Consider the following 17,832-nt stretch of genomic DNA (forward strand, 5'->3'; position numbering starts at 1 on the left):
CGTAGAAGGGAACTGATTATCTGTATGTCCTATGATGCATGGGAATAGAACCAAAAATAACTAAGACAATTGTTTTAAATACAATATGCTTTCAAAGCACACATTATTTATTATCGATAACATTGCTCCAGTGGTCACTATACAAAACGTCAGAGACTGACACAGGATAAACACAGAGCAAACTCTTTACTACAAAAATAAATTGCCACACTTGTATACGCTGAAAGCTAGGATTACTGTTTTTTTTTTCAATTTTGTATCAGACACAAGCTTCCTCTATATTATAATTACTATGTGTATTTACATCATTTGAAGATCAATAAAAACAGTGTCATAAGAACAATCAGTGAGAAGAAATCTAACAAAACTATTCTGTGACTGGAAAGATCTATTCTTCCATGTCCTACAGCCATAATTATTCAATTCTAACCCACTAAATCTGATGAATTCTGAAAATTCTGCCAAGAATATAATTCCTTCAGGAAAGTAAATATTTCAGGAAGCTGGTATCGAATTAGAGCAATGTTACTGAAGGCAGTTAACTTGCTTTCAACAGAACGAACTGTCTTTAAATGGCAAAATATTCTTTTTTTCCAAAACCCGGTGGCGAGTAAGCACATCCTTAAATACAGCAAAAAAGATTATTAGTTCGCATTTATACAGATTCACATAATAAAGCTATACACTATTATATGCAACGGGCCGAGATTTCTTGAATAAAGACAAAAAACTTCAATGAGGATGCATGTGCGCAAAACGGCAATATATACACGATGAAGCTAGACATCCAAAGACTGTTAAATAATTTGATTACAAGCTTCACTCATGCATCAGAATTATAGAGTGTCAATAAAAGTATTGAATTATCAAAATCTTCCTTTGCAAGCCATTTTCTTAAATCATATGGACTTGAAACCTTAAATCAATAATACTTCAGAATAAAGAATATATACGCGTTCAATATGGATAATATCAAAGACAACTACTGAATATCTTTCAAATACAAACAGTAGTATTCTTATTCAATATAGGAGAAGCTATAATTATAATATGTTGATATAGCGCTCGAGCCCTTGTATTAGATATGATTTAAAAGTGTGTACTGCTTAGTTTCTACCAAGTCTTCCACACATATCAATGATTGATATGTTAAGATTCTCTATACTGGATACACTGACTACACTGAGATGTTTTGTCAATGCTTTGAAATTATTGTAATTCATTTCGTTGTTATAAAATGGTCACTAATATCTGTTAACAAGCTGTTGAGATTGTTATTTCTGAATGGATTTATGTAAGTTAGCATTCCATTCAGATATTTCGGTGGTTATATGTATAATTGGTACCCTGCAAGGCACATCCATCACATCCAAAGTAAATCATTTTCATAAAAGTTGATAAAATCACTTGCCAATTTTATCACAAACTGTTTCTACTTATTAGGTAGAAATACAAATCCCTGCTAATAGTAAACGTTTGTATACATCGTTTTACCTAATCAATTGCTTCTAAAATAAACTATTGGCTACTAAATATGGTGGATTGTTTTTATTCTCATCACTGCACTCCTGAAGATAAGCTAGATGAAACCAGAGAATTCGCGTTGCTGACACCACCTCCACCTTTCGGGATTTTTGTGAACTATGAAAAAGAAACGACCGAAACTTGTTCTTACAGAGCTATTACTTTAGTTCGCAGAATTCCCGCCAGGTGACCGTATGGTGCTGCCACCCAGTTTAAACGTGACGTTTGCTTGTTTTTTGGAAAATTTGTATCCATCTGTCCTTCGTAGAAGGGAACTGATTATCTGTATGTCCTATGATGCATGGGAATAGAACCAAAAATAACTAAGACACAATTGTTTTAAATACAATATGCTTTCAAAGCACACATTAATCATTATTTATTATCAATAACATTGCTCCAGTGATCACTATACAAAACGTCAGAGACTGACACAGGATAAACACAGAGCAAACTCTTTACTACAAAAATAAATTGCCACACTTGTATACGCTGAAAGCTAGGATTACTGTTTTTTTTCCAATTTTTTATCAGACACAAGCTTCCTCTATATTATAATTACTATGTGTATTTACATCATTTGAAGATCAAAGAAAACAGTGTCATAAGAACAATCAGTGACAGAAATCTAACAAAACGATTCTGTGACTGGAAAGATCTATTCTTCCATGTCCTACAGCCATAATTATTCAATTCTAACCCACTAAATCTGATGAATTCTGACGTTTCTGCCAAGAATGTAATTCCTTCAGGAAAGTAAATATTTCAGGAAGCTGGTATCGAATTAGAGCAATGTTACTGAAGGCAGTTAACTTGCTTTCAACAGAACGAACTGTCTTTAAATGGCAAAATATTCTTTTTTTCCAAAACCCGGTGGCGAGTAAGCACATCCTTAAATACAGCAAAAAAGATTATTAGTTCGCATTTATACAGATTCACATAATAAAGCTATACACTATTATATGCAACGGGCCGAGATTTCTTGAATAAAGACAAAAAACTTCAATGAGGATGCATGTGCGCAAAACGGCAATATATACACGATGAAGCTAGACATCCAAAGACTGTTAAATAATCTAATTACAAGCTTCACTCTTGCATCAGAATTATAGAGTGTCAATAAAAGTATTGAATTATCAAAATCTTCCTTTGCAAGCCATTTTCTTAAATCATATGGACTTGAAACCTTAAATCAATAATACTTCAGAATAAAGAATATATACGCGTTCAATATGGATAATATTAAAGACAACTACTGAATATCTTTCAAATACAAACAGTAGTATTCTTATTCAATATAGGAGAAGCTATAATTATAATATGTTGATATAGCGCTCGAGCCCTTGTATTAGATATGATTTAAAAGTGTGTACTGCTTAGTTTCTACCAAGTCTTCCATACATATTAATGATTGATATGTTAAGATTCTCTATACTGGATACGCTGACTACCAGAGATGTTTTGTCAATGCTTTGAAATTATTGTAATTCATTTCGTTGTTATAAAATGGTCACTAATATCTGTTAACAAGCTGTTGAGATTGTTATTTCTGAATGGATTTATGTAAGTTAGCATTCCATTCAGATATTTCGGTGGTTATATGTATAATTGGTACCCTGCAAGGCACATCCATCACATCCAAAGTAAATCATTTTCATAAAAGTTGATAAAATCACTTGCCAATTTTATCACAAACTGTTTCTACTTATAAGGTAGAAATAGAAATCCCTGCTAATAGTACACGTTTGTATACATCGTTATACCCTAATTAATTGCTTCTAAAATAAACTATTGGCTACTAAATATGGTGGATTGTTTTTATTCTCATCACTGCACTCCTGAAGATAAGCTAGATGAAACCAGAGAATTCGCGTTGCTGATACCACCTCCACCTTTTGGGATTTTTGTGAACTATGAAAAAGAAACGACCAAAACTTGTTCTTACAGGGCTATTACTTTAGTTCGCAGAATTCCCGCCAGGGGACCGTATGGTGCTGCCACCCAGTTTGAACGTGACGTTTGCTTGTTTTTTTTTTTGAAAATTTGTATCCTTCTGTCCTTCGTAGAAGAGGAAATGATTATCTGTCTGTCCTATGATGCATGGGAATAGAACCAAAAATAACTAAGACACAATTGTTTTAAATACAATATGCTTTCAAAGCACACATTAATCATTATTTATTATCAATAACATTGCTCCAGTGATCACTATACAAAACGTCAGAAACTGACACAGGATAAACACAGAGCAAACTCTTTACTACAAAAATAAATTGCCACACTTGTATACGCTGAAAGCTAGGATTACTGTTTTTTTTCAATTTTTTATCAGACACAAGCTTCCTCTATATTATAATTACTATGTGTATTTACATCATTTGAAGATCAATAAAAACAGTGTCATAAGAACAATCAGTGAGAAGAAATCTAACAAAACGATTCTGTGACATCTATTCTTCCATGTCCTACAGTCATTATTATTCAATTCTAACCCACTAAATCTGATGAATTCTGAAAATTCTGCCAAGAATATAATTCCTTCAGGAAAGTAAATATTTCAGGAAGCTGGTATCGAATTAGAGCAATGTTACTGAAGGCAGTTAACTTGCTTTCAACAGAACGAACTGTCTTTAAATGGCAAAATATTCTTTTTTCCAAAACTCGGTGGCGAGTAAGCACATCCTTAAAAACAGCAAAAAAGATTATTAGTTCGCATTTATACAGATTCACATAATAAAGCTATACACTATTATATCCAACGAGACGAGATTTCTTGAATAAAGACAAAAAACTTCAATGAGGATGCATATGCGCAAAACGGCAATATATACACGATGAAGCTAGACATCCAAAGACTGTTAAATAATTTGATTACAAGCTACACTCATGCATCAGAATTATAGAGTGTCAATAAAAGTATTGAATTATCAAAATCTTCCTTTGCAAGCTATTTTCTTAAATCACATGGACTTGAAACCTTAAATCAATAATACTTCAGATTAAAGAATATATACGCGTTCAATATGGATAATATTAAAGACAACTACTGAATATCTTTTAAATACAAACAGTTGTATTCTTATTCAATATAGGAGAAGCTATAATTATAATATGTTGATATAGCACCCGAGCCCTTGTATTAGATACGATTTAAAAAAGTGTACTGCTTAGTTTCTACCAAGTCTTCCATACATATCAATGATTGATATGTTAAGATTCTCTATACTGGATACACTGACTACACTGAGATGTTTTGTCAATGCTTTGAAATTATTGTAATTCATTTCGTTGTTATAAAATGGTCACTAATATCTGTTAACAAGCTGTTGAGATTGTTATTTCTGAATGGATTTATGTAAGTTATCATTCCATTCAGATATTTCGGTGGTTATATGTATAATTGGTACCCTGCTAGGCACGTCCATCACATCCAAAGTAAATCATTTTCATTATAGTTTTGATTATTATAGTTGTTATACAAGTACGTTTTTTTTGTATGATGGGGCGATTGATAAAATCACTTGCCAATTTTATCACAAACTGTTTTGTTACATATTAGGTGGAAATAGAAATCCCTGCTAATAATATGTTTGTATACATCGTTATACCCTAATTAATTGCTTCTAAAATAAACTATTGGCTACTAAATATGGTGGATTGTTTTTATTCTCATCACTGCACTCCTGAAGATAAGCAGAGAATTCGCGTTGCTGACACGACCTCCACCTCCACCTTTTGGAATTTGTGTGAACTATGAAAAAGAAACGACCGAAACTTGTTCTTACATGACACGTCCATGCATTATTACTTTAGTTCGAAGAATTCCCGCTAGGGGACCGTATGGTGCTGCCACCAAGTTTGAACGTGACATTCGCTTGTTTTTCTTATAAGTTGTATACATAGCTGTATTTCGTATCTAGCAGTTGAAGATTGGCGTTGCTGACACCGTCTCCACCTTTTGAAATTTTTGGAAACTTGTTCTCACAGGGCACCGTCCATACATTATTACTCTAGTTCGCAGAATTCCCGCTAGGGGACCGTATGGTGCTGCCACCAAGTTTGAAAGTGACATTTGCTTGTTTTTCTTTTAAGATTTGTATCCATCTGTTCTTCGTAGAAAGGGAACTGATTATCCGTCTGTCCTATGATGAATGGGAAAAGAACCAAAAACAACTAAGACAATTGTTTTAAATACAATATGCTTTCAATGCACACATTAATCATTATTTATTATCAATAACATTGCTCCAGTGGTCACTATACAAAACGTCAGAAACTGACACAGGATAAACACAGAGCAAACTCTTTACTACAAAAATAAATTGCCACACTTGTATACGCTGAAAGCTAGGATTACTGTTTTTTTTCAATTTTTTATCAGACACAAGCTTCCTCTATATTATAATTACTATGTGTATTTACATCATTTGAAGATCAAAGAAAACAGTGTCATAAGAACAATCAGTGAGAGAAATCTAACAAAACGATTCTGTGACTGGAAAGATCTATTCTTCCATGTCCTACAGCCATAATTATTCAATTCTAACCCACTAAATCTGATGAATTCTGACGTTTCTGCCAAGAATGTAATTCCTTCAGGAAAGTAAATATTTCAGGAAGCTGGTATCGAATTAGAGCAATGTTACTGAAGGCAGTTAACTTGCTTTCAACAGAACGAACTGTCTTTAAATGGCAAAATATTCTTTTTTACAAAAACTCGAGTGTCGAGTAAGCACATATTTAAATACAGCAAAAAAAGATTATTAGTTCGCATTTATACAGATTTACATGATAAGCTATACACTATTATATGCAAGGGCCGGGATTTTTTGAATAAAGACAAAAAAACTTCAATGAGGATGCATGTGCGCAAAACGGCAATATATACACGATGAAGCCAGACATCCAAAGACTGTTAAATAATCTAATTACAAGCTTCACTCTTGCATCAGAATTATAGAGTGTCAATAAAAGTATTGAATTATCAAAATCTTCCTTTGCAAGCTATTTTCTTAAATCACATGTACTTGAAACCTTAAATCAATAATACTTCAGATTAAAGAATATACACGCGTTCAATATGGATAATATTAAAGACAACTACTGAATATCTTTTAAATACAAACAGTAGTATTCTTATTCAATATAGGAGAAGCTATAATTATAATATGTTGATATAGCACCCGAGCCCTTGTATTAGATACGATTTTAAAAAGTGTACTGCTTAGTTTCTACCAAGTCTTCCACACATATCAATGATTGATATGTTAAGATTCTCTATACTGGATACACTGACTACACTGAGATGTTTTGTCAATGCTTTGAAATTATTGTAATTCATTTCGTTGTTATAAAATGGTCACTAATATCTGTTAACAAGCTGTTGAGATTGTTATTTCTGAATGGATTTATGTAAGTTGGCATTCCATTCAGATATTTCGGTGGTTATATGTATAATTGGTACCCTGCTAGGCACGTCCATCACATCCAAAGTAAATCATTTTCATTATAGTTTTGATTATTATAGTTGTTATACAAGTACGTGTTTTGTATGATGGGGCGATTGATAAAATCACTTGCCAATTTTATCACAAACTGTTTTTTACATATTAGGTGGAAATAGAAATCCCTGCTAATAATATGTTTGCTTCTAAAATAAACTATTGGCTACTAAATATGGTGGATTGTTTTTATTCTCATCACTGCACTCCTGAAGATAAGCAGAGAATTCGCGTTGCTGACACGACCTCCACCTCCACCTTTTGGAATTTTTGTGAACTATGAAAAAGAAACGACCGAAACTTGTTCTTACATGGCACGTCCATGCATTATTACTTTAGTTCGAAGAATTTCCGCTAGGGGACCGTATGGTGCTGCCACCAAGTTTGAACGTGACATTTGCTTGTTTTTCTGGTAATTTGTATACATAGCTGTATTTCGTATCTAGCAGTTGAAGATTGGCGTTGCTGACACCGTCTCCACCTTTTGAAATTTTTGAAAACTTGTTCTTACAGGGCACCGTCCATGCATTATTACTCTAGTTCGCAGAATTCCCGCTAGGGGACCGTATGGTGCTGCCACCAATTTCGAAAGTGACATATGCTTGTTTTTCTTTTAAGATTTGTATCCATCTGTTCTTCGTAGAAGGGGAACTGATTATCCGTCTGTCCTATGATGAATGGGAAAAGAACCAAAAACAACTAAGACAATTGTTTTAAATACAATATGCTTTCAAAGCACACATTAATCATTATTTATTATCAATAACATTGCTCCAGTGGTCACTATACAAAACGTCAGAGACTGACACAGGATAAACACAGAGCAAACTCTTTACTACAAAAATAAATTGCCACACTTGTATACGCTGAAAGCTAGGATTACTGTTTTTTTTCAATTTTTTATCAGACACAAGCTTCCTCTATATTATAATTACTATGTGTATTTACATCATTTGAAGATCAAAGAAAACAGTGTCATAAGAACAATCAGTGAGAGAAATCTAACAAAACGATTCTGTGACATCTATTCTTCCATGTCCTACAGCCATAATTATTCAATTGTTACCCACTAAATCTGATGAATTCTGACGTTTCTGCCAAGAATGTAATTCCTTCAGGAAAGTTAATATTTCAGGAAGCTGGTATCGAATTAGAGCAATGTTACTGAAGGCAGTTAACTTGCTTTCAACAGAACGAGCTGTCTTTAAATGGCAAAATATCCTTTTTTTCCAAAACCCGGTGGCGAGTAAGCACATCCTTAAATACAGCAAAAAAGATTATTAGTTCGCATTTATACAGATTTTCATGATAAGCTATACACTATTATATGCAAGGGCCGAGATTTCTTGAATAAAGACAAAAAACTTCAATGAGGATGCATGTGCGCAAAACGGCAATATATACACGATGAAGCTAGACATCCAAAGACTGTTAAATACTTTGATTACAAGCTTCACTCATGCATCAGAATTATAGAGTGTCAATAAAAGTATTGAATTATCCAAATCTTCCTTTGCAAGCTATTTTCTTAAATTACATGGACTTGAAACCTTAAATCAATAATACTTCAGATTAAAGAATATATACGCGTTCAATATGGATAATATTAAAGACAACTACTGAATATCTTTTAAATACAAACAGTAGTATTTTAATTCAATATAGGAGAAGCTATAGTTATAATATGTTGATATAGCACCCGAGCCCTTGTATTAGATACGATTTAAAAAAGTGTACTGCTTAGTTTCTACCAAGTCTTCCACACATATCAATGATTGATATGTTAAGATTCTCTATACTGGATACACTGACTACACTGAGATGTTTTGTCAATGCTTTGAAATTATTGTAATTCATTTCGTTGTTATAAAATGGTCACTAATATCTGTTAACAAGCTGTTGAGATTGTTATTTCTGAATGGATTTATGTAAGTTGGCATTCCATTCAGATATTTCGGTGGTTATATGTATAATTGGTACCCTGCTAGGCACGTCCATCACATCCAAAGTAAATCATTTTCATTATAGTTTTGATTATTATAGTTGTTATACAAGTACGTTTTTTTGTATGATGGGGCGATTGATAAAATCACTTGCCAATTTTATCACAAACTGTTTTTTACATATTAGGTGGAAATAGAAATCCCTGCTGATAATATGTTTGTATACATCGTTATACCCTAATTAATTGCTTCTAAAATAAACTATTGGCTACTAAATATGGTGGATTGTTTTTATTCTCATCACTGCACTCCTGAAGATAAGCAGAGAATTCGCGTTGCTGACACGACCTCCACCTCCACCTTTTGGAATTTTTGTGAACTATGAAAAAGAAACGAACCGAAACTTGTTCTTACATGACACGTCCATGCATTATTACTTTAGTTCGAAGAATTCCCGCTAGGGGACCGTATGGTGCTGCCACCAAGTTTGAACGTGACATTCGCTTGTTTTTCTTATAATTTGTATACATAGCTGTATTTCGTATCTAGCAGTTGAAGATTGGCGTTGCTGACACCGTCTCCACCTTTTGAAATGTTTGGAAACTTGTTCTTACAGGGCACCGTCCATGCATTATTACTCTAGTTCGCAGAATTCCCGCTAGGGGACCGTATGGTGCTGCCACCAAGTTTGAAAGTGACATTTGCTTGTTATTCTTTTAAGATTTGTATCCATCTGTTCTTCGTAGAAGGGGAACTGATTATCCATCTGTCCTATGATGAATGGGAAAAGAACCAAAAACAACTAAGACAATTGTTTTAAATACAATATGCTTTCAAAGCACACATTAATCATTATTTATTATCAATAACATTGCTCCAATGGTCACTATACAAAACGTCAGAGACTGACACAGGATAAACACAGAGCAAACTCTTTACTACAAAAATAAATTGCCACACTTGTATACGCTGAAAGCTAGGATTACTGTTTTTTTTTTCAATTTTTTATCAGACACAAGCTTCCTCTATATTATAATTACTATGTGTATTTACATCATTTGAAGATCAAAGAAAACAGTGTCATAAGAACAATCAGTGAGAAGAAATCTAACAAAACGATTCTGTGACTGGAAAGATCTATTCTTCCATGTCCTACAGCCATAATTATTCAATTCTAACCCACTAAATCTGATGAATTCTGACGTTTCTGCCAAGAATATAATTCCTTCAGGAAAGTAAATATTTCAGGAAGCTGGTATCGAATTAGAGCAATGTTACTGAAGGCAGTTAACTTGCTTTCAACAGAACGAACTGTCTTTAAATGGCAAAATATTCTTTTTTACAAAAACTCGAGTGTCGAGTAAGCACATCTTTAAATACAGCAAAAAAAGATTATTAGTTCGCATTTATACAGATTTACATGATAAGCTATACACTATTATATGCAAGGGCCGGGATTTCTTGAATAAAGACAAAAAAACTTCAATGAGGATGCATGTGCGCAAAACGGCAATATATACACGATGAAGCTAGACATCCAAAGACTGTTAAATAATTTGATTACAAGCTTCAATCATGCATCAGAATTATAGAGTGTCAATAAAAGTATTGAATTATCAAAATCTTCCTTTGCAAGCTATTTTCTTAAATCACATGGACTTGAAACCTTAAATCAATAATACTTCAGATTAAAGAATATATACGCGTTCAATATGGATAATATTAAAGACAACTACTGAATATCTTTTAAATACAAACAGTAGTATTCTTATTCAATATAGGAGAAGCTATAATTATAATATGTTAATATAGCGCTCGAGCCCTTGTATTAGATATGATTTAAAAGTGTGTACTGCTTAGTTTCTACCAAGTCTTCCATACATATCAATGATTGATATGTTAAGATTCTCTATACTGTATACACTGACTACACTGAGATGTTTTGTCAATGCTTTGAAATTATTGTAATTCATTTCGTTGTTATTAAATGGTCACTAATATCTGTTAACAAGCTGTTGAGATTGTTATTTCTGAATGGATTTATGTAAGTTAGCATTCCATTCAGATATTTCGGTGGTTATATGTATAATTGGTACCCTGCTAGGCACGTCCATCACATCCAAAGTAAATAATTTTCATTATAGTTTTGATTATTATAGTTGTTATACAAGTACGTTTTTTTGTATGATGGGGCGATTGATAAAATCACTTGCCAATTTTATCACAAACTGTTTTTTACATATTAGGTGGAAATAGAAATCCCTGCTAATAATATGTTTGTATACATCGTTATACCCTAATTAATTGCTTCTAAAATAAACTATTGGCTACTAAATATGGTGGATTGTTTTTATTCTCATCACTGCACTCCTGAAGATAAGCAGAGAATTCGCGTTGCTGACACGACCTCCACCTCCACCTTTTGGAATTTTTGTGAACTATGAAAAAGAAACGACCGAAACTTGTTCTTACATGACACGTCCATGCATTATTACTTTAGTTCGAAGAATTCCCGCTAGGGGACCGTATGGTGCTGCCACCAAGTTTGAACGTGACATTCGCTTGTTTTTCTTATAATTTGTATACATAGCTGTATTTCGTATCTAGCAGTTGAAGATTGGCGTTGCTGACACCGTCTCCACATTTTGAAATTTTTGGAAACTTGGTCTTACAGGGCACCGTCCATGCATTATTACTCTAGTTCGCAGAATTCCCGCTAGGGGACCGTATGGTGCTGCCACCAAGTTTGAAAGTGACATTTGCTTGTTATTCTTTTAAGATTTGTATCCATCTGTTCTTCGTAGAAGGGGAACTGATTATCCGTCTGTCCTATGATGAATGGGAAAAGAACCAAAAACAACTAAGACAATTGTTTTAAATACAATATGCTTTTAAAGCACACATTAATCATTATTTATTATCAATAACATTGCTCCAATGGTCACTATACAAAACGTCAGAAACTGACACAGGATAAACACAGAGCAAACTCTTTACTACAAAAATAAATTGCCACACTTGTATACGCTGAAAGCTAGGATTACTGGTTTTTTTTCAATTTTTTATCAGACACAAGCTTCCTCTATATTATAATTACTATGTGTATTTACATCATTTGAAGATCAAAGAAAACAGTGTCATAAGAACAATCAGTGAGAAGAAATCTAACAAAACTATTCTGTGACTGGAAAGATCTATTCTTCCATGTCCTACAGCCATAATTATTCAATTCTAACCCACTAAATCTGATGAATTCTGACGTTTCTGCCAAGAATATAATTCCTTCAGGAAAGTAAATATTTCAGGAAGCTGGTATCGAATTAGAGCAATGTTACTGAAGGCAGTTAACTTGCTTTCAACAGAACGAACTGTCTTTAAATGGCAAAATATTCTTTTTTACAAAAACTCGAGTGTCGAGTAAGCACATCTTTAAATACAGCAAAAAAAGATTATTAGTTCGCATTTATACAGATTTACATGATGAGCTATACACTATTATATGCAAGGGCCGGGATTTTTTGAATAAAGACAAAAAAACTTCAATGAGGATGCATGTGCGCAAAACGGCAATATATACACGATGAAGTTAGACATCCAAAGACTGTTAAATAATCTAATTACAAGCTTCACTCTTGCATCAGAATTATAGAGTGCCAATAAAAGTATTGAATTATCAAAATCTTCCTTTGCAAGCTATTTTCTTAAATCACATGGACTTGAAACCTTAAATCAATAATACTTCAGATTAAAGAATATACACGCGTTCAATATGGATAATATTAAAGACAACTACTGAATATCTTTTAAATACAAACAGTAGTATTCTTATTCAATATAGGAGAAGCTATAATTATAATATGTTGATATAGCACCCGAGCCCTTGTATTAGATACGATTTTAAAAAGTTTACTGCTTAGTTTCTACCAAGTCTTCCACACATATCAATGATTGATATGTTAAGATTCTCTATACTGGATACACTGACTACACTGAGATGTTTTGTCAATGCTTTGAAATTATTGTAATCATTTCGTTGTTATAAAATGGTCACTAATATCTGTGATTGTTATTTCTGAATGGATTTATGTAAGTTAGCATTCCATTCAGATATTTCAATGGTTATATGTATAATCGGTACCCTGCTAGGCACGTCCATCACATCCAAAGTAAATAATTTTCATTATAGTTTTGATTATTATAGTTGTTATACAAGTACGTGTTTTGTATGATGGGGCGATTGATAAAATCACTTGCCAATTTTATCACAAACTGTTTTTTACATATTAGGTGGAAATAGAAATCCCTGCTAATAATATGTTTGTATACATCGTTATACCCTAATTAATTGCTTCTAAAATAAACTATTGGCTACTAAATATGGTGGATTGTTTTTATTCTCATCACTGCACTCCTGAAGATAAGCAGAGAATTCGCGTTGCTGACACGACCTCCACCTCCACCTTTTGGAATTTTTGTGAACTATGAAAAAGAAACGACCGAAACTTGTTCTTACATGGCACGTCCATGCATTATTACTTTAGTTCGAAGAATTTCCGCTAGGGGACCGTATGGTGCTGCCACCAAGTTTGAACGTGACATTTGCTTGTTTTTCTGGTAATTTGTATACATAGCTGTATTTCGTATCTAGCAGTTGAAGATTGGCGTTGCTGACACCGTCTCCACATTTTGAAATTTTTGGAAACTTGTTCTTACAGGGCACCGTCCATGCATTATTACTCTAGTTCGCAGAATTCCCGCTAGGGGACCGTATGGTGCTGCCACCAAGTTTGAAATTGACATTTGCTTGTTTTTCTTTTGAGATTTGTATCCATCTGTTCTTCGTAGAAGGGGAACTGATTATCCGTCTGTCCTATGATGAATGGGAAAAGAACCAAAAACAACTAAGACAATTGTTTTAAATACAATATGCTTTCAAAGCACACATTAATCATTATTTATTATCAATAACATTGCTCCAGTGGTCACTATACAAAACGTCAGAGACTGACACGGATAAACACAGAGCAAACTCTTTACTACAAAAATAAATTGCCACACTTGTATACGCTGAAAGCTAGGATTACTGGTTTTTTTTTCAATTTTTTATCAGACACAAGCTTCCTCTATATTATAATTACTATGTGTATTTACATCATTTGAAGATCAAAGAAAACAGTGTCATAAGAACAATCAGTGAGAAGAAATCTAACAAAACGATTCTGTGACTGGAAAGATCTATTCTTCCATGTCCTACAGCCATAATTATTCAATTCTAACCCACTAAATCTGATGAATTCTGACGTTTCTGCCAAGAATGTAATTCCTTCAGGAAAGTAAATATTTCAAGAAGCTGGTATCGAATTAGAGCAATGTTACTGAAGGCAGTTAACTTGCTTTCAACAGAACGAGCTGTCTTTAAATGGCAAAATATCCTTTTTTCCAAAACCCGGTGGCGAGTAAGCACATCCTTAAATACAGCAAAAAAGATTATTAGTTCGCATTTATACAGATTTACATGATAAGCTATACACTATTATATGCAAGGGCCGAGATTTCTTGAATAAAGACAAAAAACTTCAATGAGGATGCATGTGCGCAAAACGGCAATATATACACGATGAAGCTAGACATCCAAAGACTGTTAAATAATTTGATTACAGGCTTCACTCATGCATCAGAATTATAGAGTGTCAATAAAAGTATTGAATTATCCAAATCTTCCTTTGCAAGCTATTTTCTTAAATTACATGGACTTGAAACCTTAAATCAATAATACTTCAGATTAAAGAATATACACGCGTTCACTATGGATAATATTAAAGACAACTACTGAATATCTTTTAAATACAAACAGTAGTATTCTTATTCAATATAGGAGAAGCTATAATTATAATATGTTGATATAGCGCTCGAGCCCTTGTATTAGATATGATTTAAAAAAGTTTACTGCTTAGTTTCTACCACACATATCAATGATTGATATGTTAAGATTCTCTATACTGGATACACTGACTACACTGAGATGTTTTGTCAATGCTTTGAAATTATTGTAATTCATTTCGTTGTTTTAAAATGGTCACTAATATCTGTTAACAAGCTGTTGAGATTGTTATTTCTGAATGTATTTATTGAAGTTAGCATTCCATTCAGATATTTCGATGGTTATATGTATAATTGGTACCCTGCTAGGCACGTCCATCACATCCAAAGTAAATAATTTTCATTATAGTTTTGATTATTATAGTTGTTATACAAGTACGTTTTTTTGTATGATGGGGCGATTGATAAAATCACTTGCCAATTTTATCACAAACTGTTTTTTACATATTAGGTGGAAATAGAAATCCCTGCTAATAATATGTTTGTATACATCGTTATACCCTAATTAATTGCTTCTAGAATAAACTATTGGCTACTAGATATGGTGGATTGTTTTTATTCTCATCACTGCACTCCTGAAGATAAGCAGAGAATTCGCGTTGCTGACACGACCTCCACCTCCACCTTTTGGAATTTTTGTGAACTATGAAAAAGAAACGACCGAAACTTGTTCTTACATGACACGTCCATGCATTATTACTTTAGTTCGAAGAATTCCCGCTAGGGGACCGTATGGTGCTGCCACCAAGTTTGAACGTGACATTCGCTTGTTTTTCTTATAATTTGTATACATAGCTGTATTTCGTATCTAGCAGTTGAAGATTGGCGTTGCTGACACCGTCTCCACCTTTTGAAATTTTTGGAAACTTGTTCTTACAGGGCACCGTCCATGCATTATTACTCTAGTTCGTAGAATTCCCGCTAGGGGACCGTATGGTGCTGCCACCAAGTTTGAAATTGACATTTGCTTGTTTTTCTTTTAATATTTGTATCCATCTGTTCTTCGTAGAAGGGGAACTGATTATCCGTCTGTCCTATGATGAATGGGAAAAGAACCAAAAACAACTAAGACAATTGTTTTAAATACAATATGCTTTCAAAGCACACATTAATCATTATTTATTATCAATAACATTGCTCCAGTGGTCACTATACAAAACGTCAGAGACTGACACAGGATAAACACAGAGCAAACTCTTTACTACAAAAATAAATTGCCACACTTGTATACGCTGAAAGCTAGGATTACTGTTTTTTTTTTCAATTTTTTATCAGACACAAGCTTCCTCTATATTATAATTACTATGTGTATTTACATCATTTGAAGATCAAAGAAAACAGTGTCATAAGAACAATCAGTGAGAAGAAATCTAACAAAACGATTCTGTGACTGGAAAGATCTATTCTTCCATGTCCTACAGCCATAATTATTCAATTCTAACCCACTAAATCTGATGAATTCTGACGTTTCTGCCAAGAATGTAATTCCTTCAGGAAAGTAAATATTTCAGGAAGCTGGTATCGAATTAGAGCAATGTTACTGAAGGCAGTTAACTTGCTTTCAACAGAACGAACTGTCTTTAAATGGCAAAATATTCTTTTTTACAAAAACTCGAGTGTCGAGTAAGCACATCTTTAAATACAGCAAAAAAAGATTATTAGTTCGCATTTATACAGATTTACATGATAAGCTATACACTATTATATGCAAGGGCCGGGATTTTTTGAATAAAGACAAAAAAACTTCAATGAGGATGCATGTGCGCAAAACGGCAATATATACACGATGAAGCTAGACATCCAAAGACTGTTAAATAATTTGATTACAAGCTTCAATCATGCATCAGAATTATAGAGTGTCAATAAAAGTATTGAATTATCAAAATCTTCCTTTGCAAGCTATTTTCTTAAATCACATGGACTTGAAACCTTAAATCAATAATACTTCAGATTAAAGAATATATACGCGTTCAATATGGATAATATTAAAGACAACTACTGAATATCTTTTAAATACAAACAGTAGTATTCTTATTCAATATAGGAGAAGCTATAATTATAATATGTTAATATAGCGCTCGAGCCATTTTATTAGATATGATTTAAAAGTGTGTACTGCTTAGTTTCTACCAAGTCTTCCATACATATCAATGATTGATATGTTAAGATTCTCTACACTGGATACACTGACTACACTGAGATGTTTTGTCAATGCTTTGAAATTATTGTAATTCATTTCGTTGTTATTAAATGGTCACTAATATCTGTTAACAAGCTGTTGAGATTGTTATTTCTGAATGGATTTATGTAAGTTAGCATTCCATTCAGATATTTCGGTGGTTATATGTATAATTGGTACCCTGCTAGGCACGTCCATCACATCCAAAGTAAATAATTTTCATTATAGTTTTGATTATTATAGTTGTTATACAAGTACGTTTTTTTGTATGATGGGGCGATTGATAAAATCACTTGCCAATTTTATCACAAACTGTTTTTTACATATTAGGTGGAAATAGAAATCCCTGCTAATAATATGTTTGTATACATCGTTATACCCTAATTAATTGCTTCTAAAATAAACTATTGGCTACTAAATATGGTGGATTGTTTTTATTCTCATCACTGCACTCCTGAAGATAAGCAGAGAATTCGCGTTGCTGACACGACCTCCACCTCCACCTTTTGGAATTTTTGTGAACTATGAAAAAGAAACGACCGAAACTTGTTCTTACATGACACGTCCATGCATTATTACTTTAGTTCGAAGAATTCCCGCTAGGGGACCGTATGGTGCTGCCACCAAGTTTGAACGTGACATTCGCTTGTTTTTCTTATAATTTGTATACATAGCTGTATTTCGTATCTAGCAGTTGAAGATTGGCGTTGCTGACACCGTCTCCACATTTTGAAATTTTTGGAAACTTGTTCTTACAGGGCACCGTCCATGCATTATTACTCTAGTTCGCAGAATTCCCGCTAGG

This window comes from Tubulanus polymorphus, chromosome 4 (genome assembly GCF_964204645.1).
Source record: "Tubulanus polymorphus chromosome 4, tnTubPoly1.2, whole genome shotgun sequence".
Taxonomy (NCBI): domain Eukaryota; kingdom Metazoa; phylum Nemertea; class Palaeonemertea; order Tubulaniformes; family Tubulanidae; genus Tubulanus; species Tubulanus polymorphus.